This window comes from Triticum dicoccoides, chromosome 4B (assembly GCF_002162155.2).
Source record: "Triticum dicoccoides isolate Atlit2015 ecotype Zavitan chromosome 4B, WEW_v2.0, whole genome shotgun sequence".
In the NCBI taxonomy this organism is placed as follows: Eukaryota; Viridiplantae; Streptophyta; class Magnoliopsida; order Poales; family Poaceae; genus Triticum; species Triticum dicoccoides.
The window spans coordinates 341,830,921-341,845,453 of NC_041387.1; positions in this window are offsets into that span (position 1 = coordinate 341,830,921).

Genomic DNA, 14,533 nt, shown 5'->3' on the forward strand with positions numbered 1-14,533 from the left:
TCTAAAGGCGTCCTCCAAATCTTCCCAGCTACCGATAGAGTTTTCTAGGAGGTTGTTCAGCCAGTGGCATGTTGGTCCCTTATGTTTTAGGGGGAGGTATTTGATGGCATGTAGGTCGTCACCACTGGCCATTTGGATGTGGAGAAGAAAATCTTCAATCCATACTGTGGGATCTGTTGTGCCATCGTAGGATTCAGTGTTCACGGGTTTAAACCTTTCTGGGAACTGGTGCTCCATTACCTCATCGGTGAAGCGTAGGGGTGTGCGGCGCCTCTGTATTGGGCAGCATCACGACGTAGTTCGGATGAAGCCCGTATGCAATTTTCGGCCCGGGTGAGGTAGTGCTTGTTGCGCCAGGCCGGATCGCGCTGGGGCATGACCCCTTGATCCATAGATTGATTTGGTATGACCGGCTCTATTGTCCAGGTCCTATCGTAGGTCGTACATGTATCCTGCAGCCGTTGTCTCTCTGCCTGTAGGGCGAGGTGGTGCGGGTTGGTGTTCGACTTGAGTTGTCGCTCTGTCCCAGCCACAAGGTGGTCGATTAGGTCCGTCAGCCACGTTATGTGCTGTCGTTATATGTTCTAGGACCTCATCGTCGAATTGGGATAGCAACCTACGCTTTGGGTAACTCTTAGCTAGGCACTCGAGTTCGTATTCCTTGGCTGCCAGGACATTAGTCCATCTGTCATTGAGTAAATCTTAATCATCTTGGAGCTGCTGCTGCTTCTTTCTCAGGCTTCTTGTCGTGGCTATTAGCCGGCGCTTAAAGCGCTCTTGTTCGAGGGGTTCCTCCGACATGATGAAATCTTTGTCGCCGAGGCTCTTGTCCTCCTCGGAGATCGGTAGGTAGTTACTATCCTCCAAGCCCTCGTTTACGGCAGGATCGTCGGTGTTGACTTGCCCATCCTCCCAATCATCTTGTTCGGATGTTGGCTTGATAGGGGCTTCTTGGTCTTCGGCATTCTCCAGAATGTTATTGTCTCTAGCGCAGGTATTGCTGTCTTTTTCGTGATGCAATTTTGATCGGCGCCGCTGACATCGGTGCTTCGGAGGTGCTCCGACAGGCTTGTCCTCTAGATTCTCCCCACTGTCGTCGTCATTCTCTATGGGGGTTGTCGGATATCGGGTTCTGGCAAAACCCTTAAGGTTTGAACACTTGGTTGCGCACGAAGATCTCCTCCTACCGAATCTCGCTCTCATCCTCGCCCCGATCCCTAAGGCAGATCGATGAAAAACACAAGAGACACGAAATTTATACTGGTTCGGGCCACCGTTGTGGTGTAATAGCCTAATCCAGTGTGTGGAGTGGTGGATTGCCATTGGGCTGACGATGAATAGTACAGAGGAAGAATAGCCTCGCGAGGGGAGGTGTTCTTGTGGTGGTGTGGTGTGCGTATGAACTTCACTTGTCCTTCTACTTTGGTGGCTAGCCCTATATATACAGGCCCTGTTCCTCTTCCCAAATATTGAGCGCGAAGGGATCCAACAACGGCCATTTTCAAAGGGGACAACTAGTACAAGCTATCCTGACTAAAGCTGGTCTTCGCCTACCAAAGGTGCTGGTGGTGACGCCGTCTTGGGCTCCATGGTGACCTCCGTCCTGCCGTCCTGCTGGTCTTGGACTCGTTGCATCGATAAGGAAACCTTTGCTTGATGCCTTGGTACTCTGCACCTGCGCTTGCCCCCTTTGCACCAAAGAGGAAACAAGGACACTGCGTAGGCTGGCGCCCGCCTGGTCTTGATCGTCATGGCTTGCGTCATGGGCACCTCGCGAGGTACCCCTTACCTTGGTCTCTCCGCCTCCTCACGAGCCTGCCTGGTGGGGCCGTCCGTAAGGAGTCCTTGCACCGTATACCCCGCGTGGCTTGGCCCCTCGTGAGGGTCTTGAATGTTGGTTGGTGAAGACGGGCCGTACTGGGTCACCGACTGAGCCACGCAGCAGGCCGCAGGCAGGCAAGTCTGGGGACCCCCGTTCCCAGAACGCTGACAGTAGCCCCCGAGCCCAAGGAGCGCTCGGACTTGGCTTAGCAGCGAAGCCAAAGGGCAAGTATGGAGCGCCGCGGGCCGCAACAGCCTGCAGCCTTGGTCGATGCGTGGCGACTGATTGGACGTGGGCGTCTCCGCTTCCCCACGCTGCCTCGGCAACTGCCCGATTTGACGAGTCCCTACTGCATGCAAAAAGAGTCATCATTACATGTGATCGTGGAGGTCGACGGTTGGCCTCCCTTGGACTATAAATTGGGAGGGGAAAAAGCCCCCGTTGCCATCTCCTCTTGCTCCTCCTGCTTCTTCTCCCTCCTCGCTCCTATTGCTTGCAGCGCCCCATGGCGCCCGTGAAGAGGTTCTCGGCCACGGAGAAGGGGAAGGCTCGCCAGGAAGGGCCTAGCTCTCCTCCTCCCAAGCACGACCGTGGTCGTCCTCGCAAGCATCCCGCGACCCCTGCCGCGGCTTCCCGTGGTCGCGGCGGTGGCCCTTCACGCGGTGGTGGCCGCCCATGTCGAGGCAGCCCGGTTGGTGGGGGAAGGCATGCCGTGGCTGCGCGGCCTCCCCGGTTGCGCTTCCATTCGGCAGAGGTGCTGCCGGAGTTTGTTGTGTGGTCGGACAACCCGGCCGGCAATTGGCTCCAGCTCCCTCGCTTCTTCGCCGGTGAACTGTCGGCCGCTGGACCCGACGAGCTTTGCTTGCAGGCGGACGGCTGCTGCAGTAGGGCCTCCTGGGTCGCGGTGGAGACCTCCGTCACCGGCAATGCATCCCTGACCCGGGGCTAGCAGACATTTGCCCACGCGCGTGGCCTGGGCTGGCGGTGCACCCTCCACTTCAAGTATGACGGCTACACGACCCTCTACGTGAGGTTGTTCGGAGAAGATGGCCGCCGTGCTGGGTGCTGCCCTGAAGACGATGATGGCGACGAGGTGCTCGGCTTTGACAACGGACATGACGAGGGGGAACGAGAACCTGCTCCCGACAGCGACTACAGCTCGTCGAGCTTCAGTGGCTCCTCCTCCGGTGACGGCTCCTCCAGCGGTGGCCTCGATCAGCCCCCACGACGCCGCGCCTGCTTCGAGGGCGGTAGCGGGTCGTCCCGTTGCTGTGCTCCAGTGAAGCATGAGGCGGAGTCTGATTGAGCTCGGTAGGACGACGCAGATCCCTCCTCGCAAGCTGTTGCAAGGCGCGTGCTGCTTTTATTTTGTTTTCCTCCTTTTCCTGCATTGAGAGAGAGAGAAGTATGGGGCCCCGTGGGGGCGTGTAATAGACTATGATTCCCTAATTATCGTACTGCATTTAATGTTCCTGCGTTGTGTTATGGTGTCATTATTATGCTTAGGCGCATAGGAACAACTTAGCTTGGGGCGTTTGAAGTAGTTTCCACCTCATGAGATGCCTGCTTCAGGCCTCGCCAAGTGCCTTAAGAGTTGCAAAAAATATGTTTGGGAGAGTCATTTCCAAACCTTGGTCGTGAGGGTTGTTGGCCATGGCCCGGCTGTTCGTGTCGCGATGCCCGAGGGGCACAGACGGGAGGGGTGCTCCCGCTGCGAACTCGAATGAGAGAGCCTCGCGAAAATCAGGAAAGGAAAGCCCCACGAGGGCACCTGCGCAGCCCTCTCGCAAGGTTTGCGAGAGAGAGAACGAGTCAGACAAAAGAGCTAAAAACAGGAAACAGGGGTAGAAGACGACGGGCAGAACCGACAAATAACATCAGAAGCAACTTCACCCGAGGTTCAAACAATGAAAAGCGAGCCAACTGCTGAAAGCAAATGAAAACCCATGTCCGGCACCTAGTCTAGTCTTTAACGTCTTCTCACCAGTGCAGAGCTAAGTGCTGCCACTGGGCGTGGGCGGGAGCCCCCGAGGCCCAAGGGTGGCACTCCGGAGACTCCATGGCGTGTACAACCCCAACTCATTATTACCTGAGAGTGTCACGGGCGGCGAGCTTCACATGAACTGGGCCTTCTTCACAGGCACCAGGCCTTTCTTCGGGCGGCGAGCTTCAGAGGCATCGGGCCTTCTTCACAGGCACTGGGCCTTTCTTCGGGCGATGAGCTTCATAGGCACCGGCCCTTCTTCACAGGCACTGGGCCTTTCTTCAGGGGTAGAACTTTCGGAGGTGCTGAATGTTCCAGGCGTTTGGGATTCGCACTCCCTACTGAGTCTCCAGGCGCGCGGCGCCAGGCCTGGAGACGTGGACGACCTTGAACAGGCCCTCCCACATGGGTGAAAGCTTATGCAGCCCTTCCCTGGAGAGCACCCGCCTGAGAATGATGTCACCTACCTCGAGGGTCCTGGGGTGGATGTTGCGATAGTGATACCGTCGTAGCGCCTGCTGATATCTGGCCGCCCATAGCGTAGCTTCACGGCGGTGTTCCTCCCTAGCACAAGGTCCATCCCCTGCATGGCGTCCTGTTGCGTCATGTCAAAGGCCAGAACCCGCACGAAGCGATGCCTGACCTCGTGAGGGAGAACCGCTTCTGCTCCATAGACGAGGAAGAATGGGGTCTCGCCAGTTGGCTTGGTGGCGGTAGTGCGGATGGACCACAACACAGACTGGAGCTCGTCGTACCAGCCCCTACCGCAGGCCTCCAGCTTGTTCTTGAATGTCCTGGTCTTGAGGCCCCTAAGGACCTCTGTGTTGGCACATTTGGCCTGACCGTTGCTCCGAGGGTGCGCCAGCAAAGCGTAGCAGATCTGCGTTCCAAGGTTAGCACAATATGTTTTGAAGAGATTGCTGGTGAACTGTGAACCGTTGCCGGTGATGATGCAGTTACGGACCCCAAACCAGCTCACGAGGCCCTTGATGAACTTGACCGCAGACCTGGCTGGGATGGTGCGGACAGCTTCCACTTCTTCCCACTTGGTAAACTTATCGACGGCGATGTAGAGGTAGCGGTAGACCCTAGGCGCTCGAGGGAACGGGCCCAATATATCCAGCCCCTAGACCGCGAAAGGCCACGAGAGCGGGATGGTCTGTAGGCCTTGAGCTGGCCGATGAATCTGCTTGGCGTGGAATTGCCAAGCTTCACAGGACTTCACCAGCTTGGTCGCGTCATTGAGTGCAATAGGCCAGTAGAACCCGCTGCAAAACGCCTTGCCGATGAGGATTCGTGATGATGAGTGGTGCCTGCAATCTCCACCGTGTATGTCGGCCAGCAGCTCCTTCCCCTGCTCCCTGGAGATGCAATGTAGGGAAATGTCATTTGGCCGCCTCCGGTATAACTCACCATCTTGGATGCAGTAGGCCGTGGCCTGCCAGGCCACACGTTCCGCGTCCTCCTCCTTCTCTGGCAGCGTCCCTTGCATCATGTAGTCCTTGAATTCCGTGGTCCAGCATCCCTGCTGAGGATCCATCGCCAAGAGTAGGCGTGCTCCCGAGGTTGGGCCGCAGGCCGGGGCTCCTATGGCAGGTTGCTGATAGAGTTCTTCCCGAGGCTGCGCTGTGCTTGAAAGTGATGGCGCCGATGGCTTGAAGTGTCGTTCCTCGAAAACGCCTAGCTCTTGAGGCAGCCGCCTAGACGCCCTTCTGGCAATGTCATCATCCTCTTGGTTGGTGCCACAGGGCACATGCTGCAACTCTAGCCCCCAAAACTGCTTTTCCATCCTGCGCACTTCCGCAAGATACGCTTCCATGTGCTCGTCCTTTGGCTCGTACACCTTGTTGGAGAATTTGACGAGGAGTTGTGAATCACCCTTGATGACGAGGCGCTTCACCCCCAGTGCAGTTGTAGCCTTCAGTCCTGCTATGAGGCCCTCATATTCTGCTATGTTGTTGGAGACCTTCTCGCCCTGCTAAAAACAGAGTTGCACGACGTAATAGAGCTTGTCCTGAGTGGGGGATATAAGCACTGCGCCAGCCCCCGCGCCCTGCCGCGAGAAAGCTCCATCGAAGTACATGACCCAACCATCTGCTGCCTCACTTCCTGGGGAGAGGGACCGATCTTCGCCTGCCTCAAGCCCTGGCGCCTTTGTCCATTCTTCCACAAAATCTGCAAGTGCGGCTCCCTTGATGACCCCGGTTGTGCTGAACTCCAACTAAAACGCTTGCAGCTCGATGTTCCATTCGACGACCCTTCCAGCGGAGTTGGGGCTCCTAAGTACCCTTTCCAATGGATAGGCCGAGATGACCTTGATGGGGTGACCTTGAAAGTAGTGTCGCAGCTTACGCGAGGCCACGAAGAGCGCGAGTAAAAGCTTCTGAGGCATGGGGTATCATGCCCTTGCATCCCGCAACACCATGCTGACGAAGTACACCGGATGCTTGACAAGGTTGGGTGTGTTGATGGAGCCCGTGTCCTTCAGAGGTTGAGGCGCCTCCTGAGATGATGGAGCCCCCAGGGCTCGGTTGCTTGGTGCGACCTCTTCAACCCTGGGGGCGTCTTCCTGCTAAGGCTGGTCTCCATCTGTCGAGGTCGTGGTCCTCGCGAGGCCTTCCTGGTCTTGTGTTACTACGGCTGAGGCCACGGCTGGGCGTGACGCGGCCTTGGCCTGGCGCTCCTCCTGAACCACCACTGGGGCTGCGCTGGCGAAGTAGGGAGTGGCGGCGAGGTAGAGCACCAGGGACTCGAGAGGGCGTGGTGCCACCATCACCGGAGTGCTGGTCAGATATTTCTTGAGGTCTTGAAACGCTTGGTCGGCCTCCTATGTCCACTCAAATGGGCCCTTCGTCTTCATCAGCTTAAAGAACGGCAGGGCGCGCTCCCCTAGTTTGGAGATGAAGCGTCCTAGCGCAGTTACGCGACGGGCGAGCTTCTGCATTTCTTTGATGGTTTGCGGTGGACCCATGTCTTCGATTGCCTTGACCTTCTCCGGGTTGGCATCGATCCCTCTGTGGGACACGAGGAAGCCCGGCAGCTTGCCTGAAGGGACGCCGAACACGCACTTCTCCGGGTTGAGTCGCAGGTCCACCTGGAGGAGGCTCGCAAAGGTCTCCTCCAAATCCTAGATCAAGCTCCTTGCTTCCCAAGATTTCACCATCATGTCGTAGCCATAGGCCTTGACATTTCTCTCGAGATGCCAGCCCAAGGCGATGTGCATCAGCCGCTGGAAGGTTGCGCCCGTGTTCTGCAACCCGAACGGCATGCAAGTGTAGTAGTACACCCCGCACGGGGTCAAGAAGGTTGTCTTCTCCATGTCTTCCCCCGCCATCTTGATTTCGGGATGACCCGAAAATGCATCCAAGAAACACAATAGGTCCCACTCGGCTGTGGAGTCAACAATTTGATCGATGCGGGGGAGTGGGAACAGATCTTGAGGGCAAGCCTTGTTAAGGTTGGTGAAGTCGACGCACATGCGCTCCTTTCCACCCTTTTTTGGCACGACAACGGTGTTCGCCAGCCATTCGGGGTAGCGGACCTTGCGAATTACTCCTGCTGCCTCCAGCTTGCGGGTTTCTTGGACGATGAAGGCGTGCTTCTTGATGGACTGCCGCCTCGCTTTCTGCTTGACGCGGCGTACATTAGGGCACACATTTAGGTGATGCTCAATCACCTCCCTTGGGACCCCTGCTAGCAGCTTAGGTTCCCACGCGAAAACCTCCTTATTCGAGCGCAAGAACTTCACCAGCGCCTCCTTTTCGTCGGGGTCGACGTTGGCGCCTATGGTAAAGGTGGCTCCTGAGGACCCGTCCTACTTAGTCTCCGCCTTGTCCTGGGTGAACAACTGCTTCTTCTTGGTCGGTGCAGCCCCCCTTAGAGGTGTCCGCACCGATAGGCTGCACCGCCGCGGCGGTCTTGAGGGCGAGCTTGAGTGCCAGCAAGGCCTCCTTGGTGTCTGTAGTTATGTTGAGGACGCCGCTGCTTCCGGGTATCTTCATGAGGTTGTAGGCCGGATCGGACACCGCCATGAGTTGAGCCAAGGCGGGGTATCCGAGGATGGCTCTATACGGGAGGCCGATGTGGGCAATGTCGAAGTCGATGAGCTCGGTGCGGAAGTTGTCATGGGTGCCGAAGGCCACAGGAAGGCGGATCTGCCCCAGGGAGCTGGAGGTACCGCCTCCGACGCCCAAGAAGGGCTTGCTGGGTCGGAGCCGTTCCAGCGGTACATGGAGGAGGCTGAAGGCCTCCACCGAGAGCACGTTGAGGCCGGTTCCACCGTCAATGAGGGTTTTGGTGACAGCCACCCGGTAGATGGTGGGCGTGCAGGCATCAGGGGCGTGCCCGAGCAGGTAGTGTTGATGGGGTGATCGTTCGAGTTGAAGGTCAGGTCGGCCTTGGTGCCGCCCAACCCGGAGGAGCCCCTTGGCGCGCAAGGGCGGCGCCGATCTGGCGAAAGAATGGCTTGGCATGGCGGTCTGAGGGTGGCGCCTGCGAGCCGCCTAGGAGAACTGCGACGACCGGGGGCACCGGCGCCACGTAGTGGGTGAGGAAGAGGTCGCGCAGCTCCTCCCAGGAGGCCACAGAAGATGTCAGCAAGTTGAGCAGCCAAGTGCGCGGGACGCCAGTGAGGGCCATGGGAAACTAGTTGGCCATGACCTTGTTGTCGCCTCCAGCCTTGAGGACAGCATCCTCGTACGCCAGCAGGAAAGCTAGCGGGTCTGCCGCACCGTCGTAGCGCGGCGGCATCTCTGGCTTGAACTTGTGCGGCCACTGCACCTGCCGCAAGGCGAGGGGCAAGGGTCAGAGCCCCCTGGCCCCGGTGCTGGCGCCGGTCGCCGGAGCCGGAGGCGCGATGCCCGCCATGAGGGCGAAGCGCGGTGTTGGTTGAGAGCGGATCGACGGAAGAAAGAGCTCCGGCGCACCCCTACCTGGCATGCCAAATGTTAGATATCGGGTTCCGGCAAAACCCTTAAGGTTCGAACACTGGGGTGCGCATGAAGATCTCCTCGTACCGAATATCGCTCTCAGCCTCGCCGCGATCCCTAAGGCAGATCAATGAACAACACAAGATACATGAGATTTGTACTGGTTCGGGCCACCGTTGTGGTGTAATATCCTAATCCAGTGTGTGGTGTGGCGGATTGCCTCTTGGGCTGATGATGAACAGTATAGAGGAAGAACAGCCTCGCAATAGGAGGTGTTCTTGTGGTGGTGTGGTGTGTAGATGAACTTCACTTGTCCTTCTATTGTGGTGGCTAGCCCTATATATAGATGCCCTAGTCCTCTTCCCAAATATTGAGCGGGAAGGGATCCAACAACGGCCATTTTGAAAGAGGACAACTAGTACAAGTTATCCTGACTAAAGGTGGTCTTCGCCTGCCAAAGGTGCTGGTGGTGACGTCGTCTTGGGAACCATGGTGACCTCCGTCCTGCCGTCCGGCTGGTCTTTGTCTCGTTGCACCAATAACGAAACATTTGCCTGATGCCTCGGTACTCCACGCCTGCGCTTGCCTTCTTTACACCAAAGAGGAAACGAGGACAATGCACAGGCTGGCGCCCGCCTGGTCTTGATCGTCATGGCTTGCATCATGGGTACCTCGCGAGGTACCCCTTGCCTTGATCTCTCTGCCTCCTCGCGAGCCTGCCTGGTAGGCCGTCCCTAAGGAGGCCTTGCACCGTCCACTCCACGAGGCTTGGCCCCTCGCGAGTGTCTTGAATGTTGGTTGGTGAAGACGGGCCATACTGGGCCACCGATTGAGCCACGTAGCAGGCCGCAGGCAGGCAAGTCTGGCGACCCCCGTTCCCAGAACGCTAACGGGGGTGTCCACCATGTACACGTCATACGAGGAAGTGGCCGTCTAGCGTCCGGTGAATGGCAGGTTCTGTCTCTTCTCGTCTTTGGTATCATTGCCCATACCGTTGATGTCTTCGGAATCATAGTCGAGTGTGTAGGTTAAATATTCGACAGTGGCTATGAAGTGGGTCGTGGGTGGGACGTAAAATTCCCTGTTCTCAGCCCCTAGTGTGGGCTATGCGTAGTTCGGTAGTTATGCTTCTGCAATAGCGAGAGATTGCATTAAGTCCAGGGTCTCGTTTAAGGGCGAGGTTTGGACGGGGAAGCGAAAGTCCATGGAGTTGGGCGGGATAGAAGTTCCTTGGCCGAGCTCGCATAACACGGACATCGAGAGTTCCGAGCCGGTGTTTGAGGGCGAGTCCAGATTCATGTTGATGAAGGGAGCCGGGCGTGACTCCAGGCCTGCCGGTGAAACGATCCCCTCCGTCTCCGGTGTTAAGCTCTATGGCTGCGGAGAGTCCATCGGACTCTAAACTCCCGTCTTCGGACTTGGTGATGTGTTCCAGATCTAAGGCCAGAGCTATGGTCGGGGCCGCGAACCCTTTGATGATCAAGTCTCCTCAGATATCAGCACATGGTTTAGATTTCCAAAACTGATCTAATCACCAGGGGCGTAGCTGTCGATTTGCTCCAGATGGCCGATCGAATTGGCACGCAGTGCGAAGCTGTCGAATACGAAGATTTGGATGGGGAGAAAAGTCTCCCTCAAGGCGGTATTGTTGTGGATGGTTGACGGAGCCTTCTAGCGATGACACAATGGAACTCTCAATGAAAGCACCAATGTTGGTGTCAAAACTGGCAGATCTCGGGTATGGCATCCTGAACTTTGCGTCTAAGGATCGAAGGTAACAGGAGACAGGGGACACGATGTTTTACCCAGGTTCGGGCCTTCTTGATGGAGGTAATACCCTACTTCCTTCTTGATTGACTTGGATGAATATAGGGGCTACAGGAGTTGATCTACCTCGAGATCATAGTGGCTAAACCCTAGATATCTAGCACGTATGATTATGATTGCCCCTACAGACTAAACCCTCCGGTTTATGTAGACACCATATGGACCTAGGGTTGTATAGAGTCGGTTTACACAGAAAGGAAGATGCAAGATCGGAACGCCAAGCTTGCCATCCATGCAAAAGAGAGTCCCATCCACACACAAGGGAGGGCCTTCTGTCTTGTATCTTCGCGGCGCATCAGTCCGTCCCATATCGCATAGCCCGGACGCCCGAGAACCCCCTAGTCCAGGACTCCCTCACCCTACCCAACAACCACCTTTCTGTACAGGCCATGCCTCAGTTTCATGCAACCCCTTGTACAAAGCCAGGTGCAGAGCTTGAGCAACAGAGAAATAAACGAAGCGCTGGGGGCCCCCGACAAGTTGCATGCATGCATAAGCATATCATGATCATTGCATCCTCATATAGACTAGGTTGCATCTGGCATAATTTTCATCTGCATAATCTACAGGGTCCTGCCGTGGATTCTGTCCCTAAGAAGAGATGAGAAGACAAGCCAGCACTGCGACCTCCGGCAGACCAAGCAGGTAAGTTCTATCTCTTATCCATACATGTTTTGTAAGTTTAAATTTGCGCATAGGAAAGCCTCGCCACTTTTTTGAAACTTAGGTGCTCCCAAATTTTTGACTCAAACGTTGCTTTTGTCAAGATGGTCGCAGTGGCCTTTGATGAAGAAAGGTTGGCGGGGGGCTGGTCCCTCATTACGATTTGTGCTCGGCAAGCATGTCTTCCCGGTAGCCAAATAGTGGGTACCGGTAGGATAGCCTACCGGGGAAACTCATTTATTTTTAATATAGTGGTATTCCCCTTCTGCATGGACATATACATGCACGAGTCCCTGGCAAGGTTTATCTTTTTCATTAATATGCTTCCAACAAGTACAAATCTTACATAACACAAACATGGGTTCAAGAGATTACATTATTTGAAATAAATTTGGCGAGTGCCTACAGGTTTAAGATTAAAAAACGATAAGAGCCCCATGATGACATTGCCCTTGTCCATCTGCTACAGGGTATTACAGGGAGGGATCAACAAGGAAAGGGGGGCTGGCTAGGATTTGACGCCTTCCCAGGATCAGGGCGGCTCCGCTTCCCAGCAAGGAGGAACAAACCAGAGGGCAGGCATAGGGGTGACGCTGAACGGAGCACAGACGGGGATGATGCAGTCACCTGCAAACACGACTCGTCGGAACGGTCGCTCCCGTTCTTGGCATGTCGTGGGTTGCCGCTGCCCCCCCATACCGCTGCCACTCGAAGACCCCATCACAGCAACCGGGACGGACGCCGTGCTCTCCAGGAAATTCCACAGAGAGCATGGTCATCCCCAATGGTCCCAATCTCAGAGATCACCGCACGTTTGGAAAACATGTGTGCAAGCAAAAAGCCCTCCTGCCCGACAAGCAGACGGTGCCCAGTGGGATCAGGTCCACCTTTGAAGATAACGAGGCTGCCATGCGACCCCCCTTCGACGCCATGGGGAAAGGAGAAATGGGACACGGCCGACTAACGCGCCCCACAACCGTTATGGACCTTGGCGCGATGTCATTGGTGTCGCCTCCCACTAGAGTTGAAGCTACGGGCAGCCCGACAAAGAATGCACTAGTGTCGCCACCTCCGGTGCTACCGCCGCGCTGCCCAAGTGCTCCCATAAAACCCATATGCTAACTCAAGCTAAGTCCCGGGGCCCAGCTCCGAGCTCTCCCTTCAAGCATACTAAAGATGAAGCTAGGCGGAACAAGAGAGGGATATGGATGAATTCCGCTACTCCTCCCCCACTCCTCCTTTTTATAGGCGAGCTGGGGGGCTGGGGCTGGTTCTCCAACAAGTAACAACTGCCCTCTTCCACCAATCCCAGAAGACTGAGCCCCTACTTTGACACCCCTCCGCACCACGGGCCTCCATTACATACTCCACTCGATGCATGCAGCATACGGGCTGAGGATAAGGGCGTGGTGGGAAGAGTGAATTGGAAATTACCTGCCCATGCGTTAAAGTCATTCCCGGGCCATTACGAGAATGGTCCCACCACCATTGGTGTTACGGAATGTGCCAGAAAACCAGAAATTGGCCTAGACTCAAGATAAAAAAGAAGCAAAGAAGATGTCAAGAGCCAAGGCCACCTCAGCACTCATGCTTGTGCATTAATTAGGGCCTGCCATGACGACGCCCAGCGGCGCAATCATGCAATGCCCGGGGGCTTCTGTTAGTGCAATAGACCCTGGGTTCATTGCCCGGACTGTGCATAGGCACGAGGACAAGTTCACAACACCAGGATCAACTCAAGCAACATGGGTTGACCCCTTGAAGGACCCAAACATAGATCGGGAAGACCAAGACTAACCAGAAGGGCAAGGCACTTCTAAGGAAAAAACCTCCCTGTCGGTCAAGCAATCCTGGCGAGGTTCCCCGGAAGTGAGTCTCCCCCGAATCGTCCCGGCAGGCCTGCCGGGACCAGCGAAGACAAACTACTCCACCGCACCACCTCATCACGACATACGACATCGATCAGTGCAGTGTCAAGCTCCAAGTTAACTAAGTGAATGCTATATGCCACAGGGCAGCCACTTTCTACAGAAAATACCTACAAGAGACACCTGTCCAACGACGTGTCAAGTGAGCAGGCGCCAAGCTGGTGAATCAGCCCGGCAGGTCCTGCTGGGCAAGATGTGATGTGACATTGAGCGGTGCATTTAATGCGCTCTGTCAGCCTGCAGAGTTAGGTATGATAGCACTGTTCATTATCTAATTAGTGTGTAGTTGTCACATCCCTAGTTCTGGCCTGTCCTATGCTTGCTTCCATCTGTGCATCATGTTTAAATTTTTGAAACTTGAACTGAGGAATTCAGAAGCCTCAAAACCCTAAATAAAAGAAGGGCAAAAACCCTAAAATCTCATTCATTGTTCCAAAATGCTCTTCTTAGATGTTTAATATTTTTGGCAAGGGTTTTGATCCAAACCAAAAATAATGAACATTTTAAAAGGATTTATTTTTGGGACTTTGAATTTAAATCATTAGCTATTTGAATTTGAATTATATTCATATAACTAGAATATAATTTCAAATACCCCTGAAATATTTTATGAGCTTTTGGAAAAGTCCATCTAGCCAAATAAAAATATTCACAGGAGTTTTGGCATTGTTTGAGTTATTTTAAATTCAAAACAGTGGCAAAAGAATTAAATAAAGAAAACAGAACAGAAATATAAAAAAAGGAGAGAAGCCCAGCAACTTACCTGGCGCTTACCTATCCAGCCCAGCCGGCCCAGCTCCCCCAGCGGCCCAGCCCACCGCCGCTTTCCCCCCTGTCGTCTTCCTCCCCTCGCACCGAAGCAGCTCGGTGGCGAGCGCCGACGCCGCCCCGGCCACCTCCTGCTTCCCTGGCCCTCCTTGCAACGCTACGACGACGCCCCGTGTCCCCTCGCTCTTCTCCCTCACCCGCTGCATCCCCTCTCCCTCCTCTGTCTCTCTCCCTCGCTCATCCCCGGACGCACCCGAGACCGCCGACGAGCACCACCGGAGCCACCAGCATCCCCACGCCCAGCCAGTTAGGCCACGAGCTCCGCCTTGGGTCCGGGAAGCTCTACCACGACGCACGCGACGCCGGGTGCCCTGAAGCCACGCCATCACCGCCATCTTCATCGCCACGGCCGGCGATCGCCGCCGTTCGATTCGCAGCACCGAAGACGCCCCCGAGCTCGCTGAACACCTCATCGTTCTCCCTGTGAGCTCCTGCTGCCTCCTCTTTGCTCGCTCCCTCTGTTCCCGTCCCCTAGCTCCATCTTCCACCACGGCCGAAGCTCGCCGCTGCCATGCCTTGTCGCCGTCGTGGCCAGAGCCACTGTGGCTCGAAG